The sequence below is a fragment of the Silene latifolia genome, chromosome 8, assembly GCF_048544455.1.
Source record: "Silene latifolia isolate original U9 population chromosome 8, ASM4854445v1, whole genome shotgun sequence".
NCBI lineage: Eukaryota > Viridiplantae > Streptophyta > Magnoliopsida > Caryophyllales > Caryophyllaceae > Silene > Silene latifolia.
Window position 1 is genome coordinate 102,118,325 of NC_133533.1, and position 10,803 is coordinate 102,129,127.

A 10,803-nucleotide genomic window follows, 5' to 3' on the forward strand; every position below is an offset into this window, starting at 1 on the left:
TTCAAATTCCGCACCAATCGTAGGCTCAATAGCTGGTTGATTGTCTTCATTGCCTTCCAGAACATGTGCTGCATGCCGTAACAATTCAGTGGCTGTTTCATTCTCGTCAATGACTTCGTTTTCTCCCTCCTCCTCGATATACAAAGCATTTAAATCAAAACTATTCGACATTTTTAAATGATGAACGTTGTTTCGAGAAGATGAAGGTGATGGAGTTGATGAACTTAGAGTTTGTTGTGTTGAACTACTTTGACTGTGGAAGTTGAAAGGTTAATCTCAATTTACTTTTAATTATTTTTGTTTTTTTCTCATATTTTATTTTTAATTATTTTTAATTTTAAAAATAAAACCTACTATTTACGGTGGAAGTTGGAAGGTTTTCTCCCTAATTTTCTTTTAATTATTTTTAATTTCTTACTCATATTTTATTTTTAATTATTTATAATTTTAAAAATAAAACCTAATATTTACGGTGGAAGTTGGAAGGTTTTCTTCCTCATTTTCTTTTAATTAATTTGATGAAAATTCCCGCCTAATTCTCCCGCCAACCTAATCCTACCATTATCCACACTCCCTATAAATCCCTATGATTTAGTCATATAGTACTTTTTTTTTTCAACTACAAAATCTTTCATATATTAAGATTATGGGTGTCTTGCCGTCACCATATTGCGATCCCTCATTTGTAACAACCCTAGAAAGCTATGACAAGTTGCTCAGTAGAGATCCGAATTTCTTAATTGGGGAGGAGTTCATGGAAAGGGTGATGATCAATCGTCAGAAATTTATTGATCTTGCAGGCGCTAGGTTGGGTTTTTTACCTGGTTGTGACACTTACCCAGTCGTTCCTAGGCCAAGAAGGCCTCTTACAAGGAAAATGACATCTAAATTGTCTACTGGCCGTATCCAACTTACTTCAGAAGCAGCAATTGTCGTACTTGACATTCAAGCTATTCTTGATTATTATGAGATTGATGATCGCGACGTAGAAGGTGAATGGAGGAACTATTGGGAGATGGAGAGGGATTATATCATTAGAACTGGCATAATTCCAACTCACCTATGGTGCTTTCTTGTGTAAAATGTGTAATTGAATCAAATAATATTCAAGAATTGTTATGGTTACTAGCGTTTGTTTTAGTTAATTTAAACTCAATTTATCGTACTTGAACAATTTAGATTAAATATATCTTACATATACATGTAACGGGATAATTTACGTAAGATAAAAAAATCGATAATTTCTATTTACATAAAATAAAAAAATCGATTAAAGAATTTTAAAGAACGCAATTTCATTGTATTGGAATATTGAAGGACAAAATGTCATTTCCTAAACATATTTATTTAAAAACATCTCCCAACTCCTTCAACAAAATTTATTAATTTTAATTTATTAATTAAAATAAAATCCGTGGCAGTTGAAAGGCCACATGTTGTTTCATTATCTCATCTATAAATACACTTTCACTAAATGCAAACCCTAGTTTCTCAACCAACAATTTACCATTCATTTCTGTTTTCCTCTTCTCCTTTTCTTAAAACCCTAAGCTCTATAACCCTAAATCTTTAAACACCAAACGTCTTCTTTCATATAATGGATAAGAACATTCGCCTAACATTGATACACATGGAGAGGAACAAATACTATATCCGCCTCTTAGACGATTTAGAGACGAAGATCAACGACTACCTTGATAAGATTCGGGAGATGGGTATTAGTCATGACGTCTTGTCGGAGATGGAGCAGATGAGGTTGCATGCAGATTATGAATCTGCTATACAAGACCTCCAAAAAATAAAGGAGAATAGGATCATTCTCATGGAAGAGAATGACTCCCTTGAAAAAGTTATTGCTAATTTTTTTTTCAAATTACTTTAGTATGTATGTATGTATGTTTGGATGTTGTACCCAAATCCACAATTTTTCCTCCTATTTGGGTATTCATCTCGGTTTGTTAGTTTTTTAATTTGTAAAATATTTAAATTATATAAAATGTGGACTTCTAGTATTTTTCATTTATGTACTTTATTCAATTCCATCTCTTTTACTTGTTTATTTGAACAGTTAAAATTGATTTGACAAAACACAACACAAAAAGAATAATGAAATGAACAATTGGGAGATTTGACATAATACCAACCATAAAGAGTAATAAAAAAATGAACAATTCAAATTTGATTTGACTAAACACAACTTGAAATGACTATTGTAACTTGAAATGACTATTGTCGTTGCGTGTGTAAGAAAATCCGGCGGCATGCATAAAGTCTCAATTCTGAGAAACGATTTGACTTCCAAATCAAATCAAGTCACAACTTTTAATAAAAAAAAAAAGGATTTTAAAACCCTAACTACCACCTTTTCCCATTATAAAAGGTAAAATACATTCATCTCAAAATTATCTTTCAGTACACAAACCCTAATCTTTTTTTATCCATACTCCTCCATTATCAATCAAGGTATTTGTTCTTTTATCTTCAATTATTGTTTGGGTTTTTTGTTTTTGTCACAATTGATTTTATTGAATAAATCCCAAACCCAAATCGATTTTTTTAACTATCTATTTAACTGATTGTGCGGTTGTTGCTTCTTAATTTAATTTAATTGTTTCAGATGGATAGACAGTTTGTTGCTTTCTTATTTCAATACACAAAGGATCGCAGAAACGTTCTCACTCGGCTGCGAGAGATTGACATTCAGTTGGAAACCCTAATCACCAGAGCGTCTCATGTACGAGACATGGCCATAACAAGAGGGATGCAAGACGTACAAGCAAATATGGATAATATGATAAGCATATTAAGGGCAAATCGCGAACCAGCGCTAATAGAAATTAGGAAAATTGAAAGGGAGATTGTTCAACTTGAATCTCTTGGATTTTAATTAATTTTATTTAATATTTCGTATTTTGTAAGGATTATTGTAAGTATGGTTTGTATTATATTTTATAAATCTATGAAGATCCTTTTTCTTTACCCAGATGCAAGTCTCTTCAGTTGCAAAATTAACAATGAAATTTATACAAAAAAAAAAAAAGAATTAAACGACAAAATGTAAACGAAAATAGATTATTATTAACATAAACTTTAAAAAAAAGTACAATATTAAGCCTAGTCCTTATTAATCAAGGACTTTAAAATCTTAATATCATCCTCTAATTCTTCCCTAAGTTTGCAACATTTTTCATGTGTACCCAACACGGATTTGACGAAATCATCCGCTTTCTTCTCCATTTCCTTCATGCCTTTTGCATAACAATCGCTGCGAATTTTAATCGCCCCGACCACCATCTTCATCACTCTGAACTCCTGTTCATGGAGCATGGCAACCTGTTCTTCTAAACCAGTTAAAGATTCAATAGCAATATTGTGAAGGCCTTCCATTTGAAATTTCTGAGGTTTTAGAGAGAAGATAAAGAGAGATAAAGTGAATGAGTAAGGAAAGGTTAGGTAGAAATGGATACTTCTTTTAACTCACCCGTATTTATAACAAGGATGGTGACCTTTGGTTCATGAATTAAATTAAATTAAATTAAATTAAATTAAATTAAGTGGTTCATGAATAAATTCAATTAAACTATTAAATTAAATAATACGCCTCAGTTGGAAACCCTAATCACCAGAGCGTCTCATGTACGAGACGGATTGTATGGTTTGTATTATATTTTATAAAACTATGAAGATCCCTTTTCATTACCCACATGCATGTCTCTTCAGTTGCAAAATTAACAATCAAATTTATACTAAAAAAAAATAGTAGAGAATTAAACGACAAAATGTAAGAACGAAAATAGATTATTATTATTAAGATAAACTTAAAAAAAAAGTACAATATTAAGCCTAATCCTTATTAAGTAAGGATCGTAAAATCTTAATATCATCTTCAAATTCTTCCCTAAGTTTGCAACATTTTTCATAAGTACCCAACACGGATTTGATGAAACCATCCGCTTCCTTCTCCATTTCCTTTATGCCATTTGCATAACAATCGTTGAGAATTTTAATCGCCCCGACCACCATCTTCATCGCCCTCAACTCCTGTTCACGGAGACAGGAAACTTGTTCTTCCAAAAAACTCATAAATCCAATCATAAGATCGTTAAGGCCTGCAATTTCGACTGCCATTTCAAAAAATTTGAGTTTTTAGAGAGAAAATAAAGAGAGATAAAGTGAATGAGTAAGAAAAGGTTAGGGAGAAAGGTGATTCTTCTTTTAACTCCCCGGTCGTATTTATAACAAGGATGGTGACCTTTGGTGAACCATAACATGAATAAATTAAATTAAATTAAACTAAATTAAATTAAATTAATAAAATGTGGTGGTTCATTAATAAATGCAATGAAAATTAAAGAAACACATCGGAATACTAAAAGACAAAATTTTCTAAGATTATAATTACAATATTAAGGAAAATAAAGATTACAATATTAAGGAAAACTAAATTAATAAAAACTAAAACTAAAACTAAATTAAAGGTTACAATATTAATGAAAAAAAATAAAACTAATTTCTAAGATAAAGAATGCAAAATAGCCTCTAAGGCCCCGATCTCCCTCTCCAAGTCCTTCCTGAAATCGTATGTCCTCTGATAGTCACTTAAGAAGGATTGTATGAGGGACTCGAGTAATTTGTCGAAATCTTTTATACCTCGCGCGCTCTTTCATGCCAACGGTTGCGGCGTTCCATAAGGGATTTCATCCTCGAAACATGCTCCAACTCCGTCACACGGAGCTCATCCACCAAAGCTTGTTTACCTCTGATTGATCTATTAACAACATCAACGGCCGCGTTTTCCATATTGACGTATACAAAAATAAGGATTAAACTAGAATTAAGAATATTAAAGGTATTATTGAGATAAGAGAGAGAGAAGTTGAACAAATAGAGAAAGAGATGAAAATAAGTACTATTGAGAGAAGTTAGAGAGAGACTTTGATTATGTTTTAGTTGATATGATAACAAAAAAAAAATGCTTATAAAGGTTGTAATATTTACCAATCCGTGGCTTTATTTGTGATTGGTCACTTATAGGATCAACGGCCACGATTTAATGTGGAATATCATCAAATATTTTAATGACAACTGAACGGTCACGATTAACTATTAAGTACCATCACTTTTTAAGTTGTTTTAACACTAGATTGTCCTTTTCCCGCCAAAATATTCGTACAATCCTATTGATCATACGTTGCAACGATTAGTCGATAGCAACGTACGATCTCATCTTATGTCTTAGAAAACTGAACGGTCACGATTAACTATTAAGTACCATCACTTTTTAAGTTGTTTTAACACTAGATTGTCCTTTTCCCGCCAAAATATTCGTACAATCCTATTGATCATACGTTGCAACGATTAGTCGATAGCAACGTACGATCGCATCTTAAGTCTTAGAAACTTGTTAAAATTAGTCCTACACTATTGATCGGAATAATTAACTAATTAAAGCAACATACGATTGATAACAACTTAACTTAGGTCTTACGTCCCGAGACATAGGTATCTACACCCGTATTGATCGTACATTGCTATGATTAGTCAATAGCAACGTACGATCTATAACATTTTAAACATAGGCATCTAAACCCGTATTGATCGTACATTGATATAATTAGTCAATAGCAATGTACGATGTATAACATCTTAAACCACAAGACATAGGTATCTAAACTCGTATTGATTGTATATTTCTATGATTAGTCAATAACAACGTTCGATCGATAACATCTTCAACCATAATACATAGGACCATAATACATTGGTATCTAAACTCGTATTGATCGTATATTGCTATGATTACTCAATAGCAATGCACGATCGATAACATCTTAAACCATAAGACATAGGTATCTTAATCAATTATCCCGTTCTAATCATATATAAACTCATATTGATCAAACGTTAAGTCTTAACCTTAGGTCTTAAATTTACGTCTTAACCTTACGTATTACACATACGATCGTACATATGGCTAAAAACCCTAAAACCACAAATAAACCCTATACACCCAAAACTCCTAAAAAACCTAGAAACCCTAAACCCTAAATAAACCCTAAACCCCAAATAAACCCTAAAATTTTATTTTAACCAAACCATGATGGACTAAAATTTGGATGATCATCAACGCGACAAGCTATGTAGAACATTTGTATTATATTTCTATTTTAATATTTTCACTTAATAAACAAAATAAATTAAGTAACAGTAAAACCATTCATTTTTTAACTGTTGTTTTTTAAACACAACAAAAATAAAAACTTATATTTTAATATCAATTTAACTGTTGTTTTTTATTTCATAACAAATAAAAACTTATATTTTAATATCAATTTAGCGATTGTTTTAATATTTTAATATTTTAAAACTTGTTTTTTATATTCATTTATTATATTAATATGTTACTTTATTAATGTAACTGTATATTTATATTATGTTTTCAATAATAAAATTTATATTTTAATATTTTAACTTAATAAAACTAACATTTAAAAATATGTTTCGGCATTAATATGTTACTTTAGTCTACGAATTACATAAAATATTTACTTTCAATTATTTAAAAACATGTAAATAAATTAAGATATATATTATTTACTATTATTTTTAATAATATAATTGGTCATTAATAATTTTAATCTACTTGCCTTTTCGAAATCTGTAAAATAAATTAAGATGCATAGGGAAGACAAACGTTAATAATTCAATTTTATGGAGAATAGTAAGAGTTACACTATTTTTTTTTTAATTCCATTTTATCGAGTATGATAACAGTCACCCTTTTTGGTTTATATTTTTTAATTTTAATTTATAAGGACAATTAAATTAAAAGAAAGGTAATATGAAAATAAAATTACTTTCATTAATATTAAAAACGACGTACAAAGGGAAAAAAAAAACAACAAACAGAATTTAAAAACTAAACCTAATGACTACAACCAACACAAGAATCAAATCTAAGTTTCTTAGAAATGAGCCTTCTTGTACGAATCCTCCCGAACCTCTTCTTGGACATCTTTGAAGGGAGGATATCGGGGGTTTTTGTGCATGGCGAGTTCCCCATAGCTTTACCGGAGTTCTTCGGCTTAGTAGGGGTTGCTATAACCTCAATCACCTCCACTACTTCGTCCTCCTCTACCTCCTCCACCCTAACAATGGAGGAATCAACTTTAGGGGTAGCTAACATCTCTATCCCATCGTCAATTTTCTTCCAATACATTTTGTCGAGTTCAAATTTACCCCAATTAAGCATATTAAATTCCTCCTCAAATAAATCGACAAGGAAAGTATTTCCATGGTAACCCGGACTAGCTCTCGTTAAAGCATTTTGGACATTTGTAGGACCAACTTGCTTGATTATTTCTCTCATGAACAACCTCGTGCAAACAATGTCTCTTGCATGGGCTTTCCTCTCTTCCGACATTTTTCTTATTTCACTTTAGGATAGTTAAATTAATTTAGTAGGGAAGATGAACTTTGGATTAATTAAAAATTGGAGGGAATGACTATATTTATAATACAATATTTCCCTCCAAAAAAAAACAATCAATGCATGGTTTACCGCCAAATGCAAGTTAGGTGGGGAAAACCCTAACGACCTTTCATCTTCTTAATCATTACAAAATAAAAATAACAACTTATAGATTATCAGCAAACAATTCGTGTAGCACAGTTGGTAAGATACATAATTTTCTAACCAGACGTCCAAGGTTTGAACTTTGTTGCGGTGTGTTTTTTATTAACAAGTTTTTTCTGTGTACTTTTTGTAAAAAAAAAGTATTTAAATAAAAATAGTTGTACCATAAATAATTATGTCAAACAAATTTTTATTATTAACATTTTTTAAGAATTTTTTATTAAATAATTATGTCCAATAGTTTTTTTTAAAGAAAATTAAAAAATAAATTTTTTTTATTTTTTTTATTTAACTCACTAATTTCATACTTAATATTTTGAAATTAAACAAAAATAATTTAACGTAAAAACAGTGTCTTATAAAATGCAAAAACAATTTATCAATAATAATAATAAAAAAATAAAACCTTGAAATACAGAACGCAAATATATTCAATAATAAATTAAAACGAAAAATACATATAAAAAATAATCAGCGAAAATAATTATAAAAAATATATTGTATAAATATAACGTATTAAAATCGTATATGCAAAACGTACAAATATAACGTATTAATTAATGTATCCGCCTCAGTATAAATATACGGTATACAAATGCATACATAAATATTGAAATACACAAAAATATTAATAATAAATAACAGTTAAATATAAATTAGGAGAGATGTTTTTTTTAATTAATAAAATATATGGCAAAACCGAGGACATTAATTAGGGAGGGTAATTAAGGAAGGAATCAAGGGATTAATTAGATTAAATCAAATTCTTTGAGTTGGACAAATGGCGCGTTATTATTGGCGGTGTATGAGAGCCTTCATACACCTGGTGTAACTCTACCCTTTTCGAAATTTTTGGACCAAAAACAGCCATTATAACTCCAAAATATTAGGACCAAAGTATACAAATTACCCTTACCAAAAACGAGCTATGACCAAAAATAATTTATTGAAGCTCCGAAATTACGAACACCAACAAGATTTGATGTATCACTAAAAACGATTTGATGTACCAAAAAAATTTTATTGAAGCTCCAAAATTACGAACAACAAAATCGATTTGATGCATCACCAAAAACGAATCATTAAAACTCCAAAATTTTAGGACCAAAAACAGCCATTAAAACTCAAAAATATTAGGACAAAAAACAATTCCTTAAAACTCCAAAACGAATCATTAAAGCTCCAAAATAATATAACCAAAAACAAGTCATTAAAACTCTAAAATGTTACGACCAAACAAATTAGTAAAACTTCAAAACGACCAAAACGAGTCATTAAAGCTCCAAAATAATCTCACCAAAGACAAGCCATTAAAACTCCAAAATGTTACAACCAAAAACGAATTATTAAAACTCTAAAATTCCGAACACTAAAAACGATTTGATGTACCAAAAACAATTTATTGAAGATCCAAAATTACGAACACCAAAAACGATTTGATATAGCTCCAAAATTACCACCAAAAACGTGTCATTAAAACTCCAAAATTTTAGGACCAAAAACAGCCATTAAAACTCCAAAATATTAGGATGACATCACGTGTTCCGATTTCTGAGTGTTTGTTGTGGCGTCATGGGCATGTCCCAGCCATCGGTTTGTGGAGGTGTGTGTTGGAGGATGGTTATCATGCATTTTAATTCCTTGTTAGAATGATGGTTAATGCCTTTACATTGTCATAGGAGTAAGTAGGTGAATTCTTCTGTTTACATTGTTAGAATGATGGTGAATTCTTCTGTTTTATTAGTCAATCTTATTGTCGTTATCATTCTTAGTATGAGTAGCTAAATTCATTGTGCTAGGATGTAGGGAATCTGTAGGTTAGGCGACATTAAAATTGGTACGACCTGAATCGCACGCCGGTCGATCGACTGGGTTCCCTGGTCGATCGACTGGCCACGCTGAGATTGCTTCGTTTTAATTGTTTTAATTGTTATGTTTGACGAATCGAGTGCACGCGACTAGTTGAATGTTTAGGAATTGACCGGCCCAATAAAGATCGAAAGATAGGGAAGGGAAATAGCCTGCCTAATTAAGACGACTAGATTAATTAGATCGAAAGATAGATTAATTTAGATCCTTTAGTCACTTTTCAGGACGAAAGTCAGTATTAGTGGTATTAGGGCCTCTAGCGAGATCGAAAGATGCTACTTGTGAGAGTGGACCGAGAGGACCTCTTATTTTCTCGTCTCACGTGATTGCTTTAGACCTACCTAGTTTGCTGCCGCCGAAACTATAGTGAACTGACCATCCTTGCGCCCTTTTAATATCTGTTTTCATCCGTTTATTTAGTTTATTGTCTTTTATTGCCTTTAGCTATAGATCAACTCAAAACAACCCCCACACTCTGTTACCTCAAGACCGAAATTAAGACAACTAATAATTACATCTGCCTCTCTGTGGTTCGACCCGACTGCCGTTAGTTATAGTTGTAGTTGGAATTATAAATTTATTTTTGGTACTCACAACGACGGGTATCAAATTTTGGCGCCGTTGTCGGGGAGGCAATTGTTCTAATTTTTAGTTGTTTTATTTTAGTCTGTTTCTTAGTTTAAGGGACATTCGTTCCTTAAACTATTCTCATATTCTTTTTGTAGTTTCCTCTTATGCGCAGGTCACAGGGTGGTGAATTAGTACCATTCAATCCTGAGATTGAGAAGACTTTGCGCGAGTTGAGACGATCATCTAGGATATTGCCGACAGAGGAAGAGCTGAGTACTCTGTCTAGTTACTACGAGAACGAGCTATACGAGGAGGATCCACCTTCATCACCCATTTCCACTTCTTCAGCTGAGACAGTCACATCTCCGGATTTTCCAGTCATGGCCGAAGAAGCGAGTATAGCAAGTCACTCTGAGCCGACAGCTGCAAATCTATACAAGGGGTTCGAATTACCGGGAGCTGATAGGAAATTCGAACCGAAGCCTTCTTATATCAACTTGGTTGAGAGGAACCAATTTGGGGGAGCTGCAAATGAAGATGCAGCCAAGCATATGGAGATATTTATCGATTATTGCTGCTTTATACCCCCGCCGACCGGTGTGACCCAGGACCAGATAAAGGAGACTATGTTTATATTCTCACTCCGCGATGCTGCAAGGGAGTGGTACAGAGACCTGGATCGAGCTGCTAATGGGATCACCGATTGGAATTCTTTGGCCTTGGCTTTC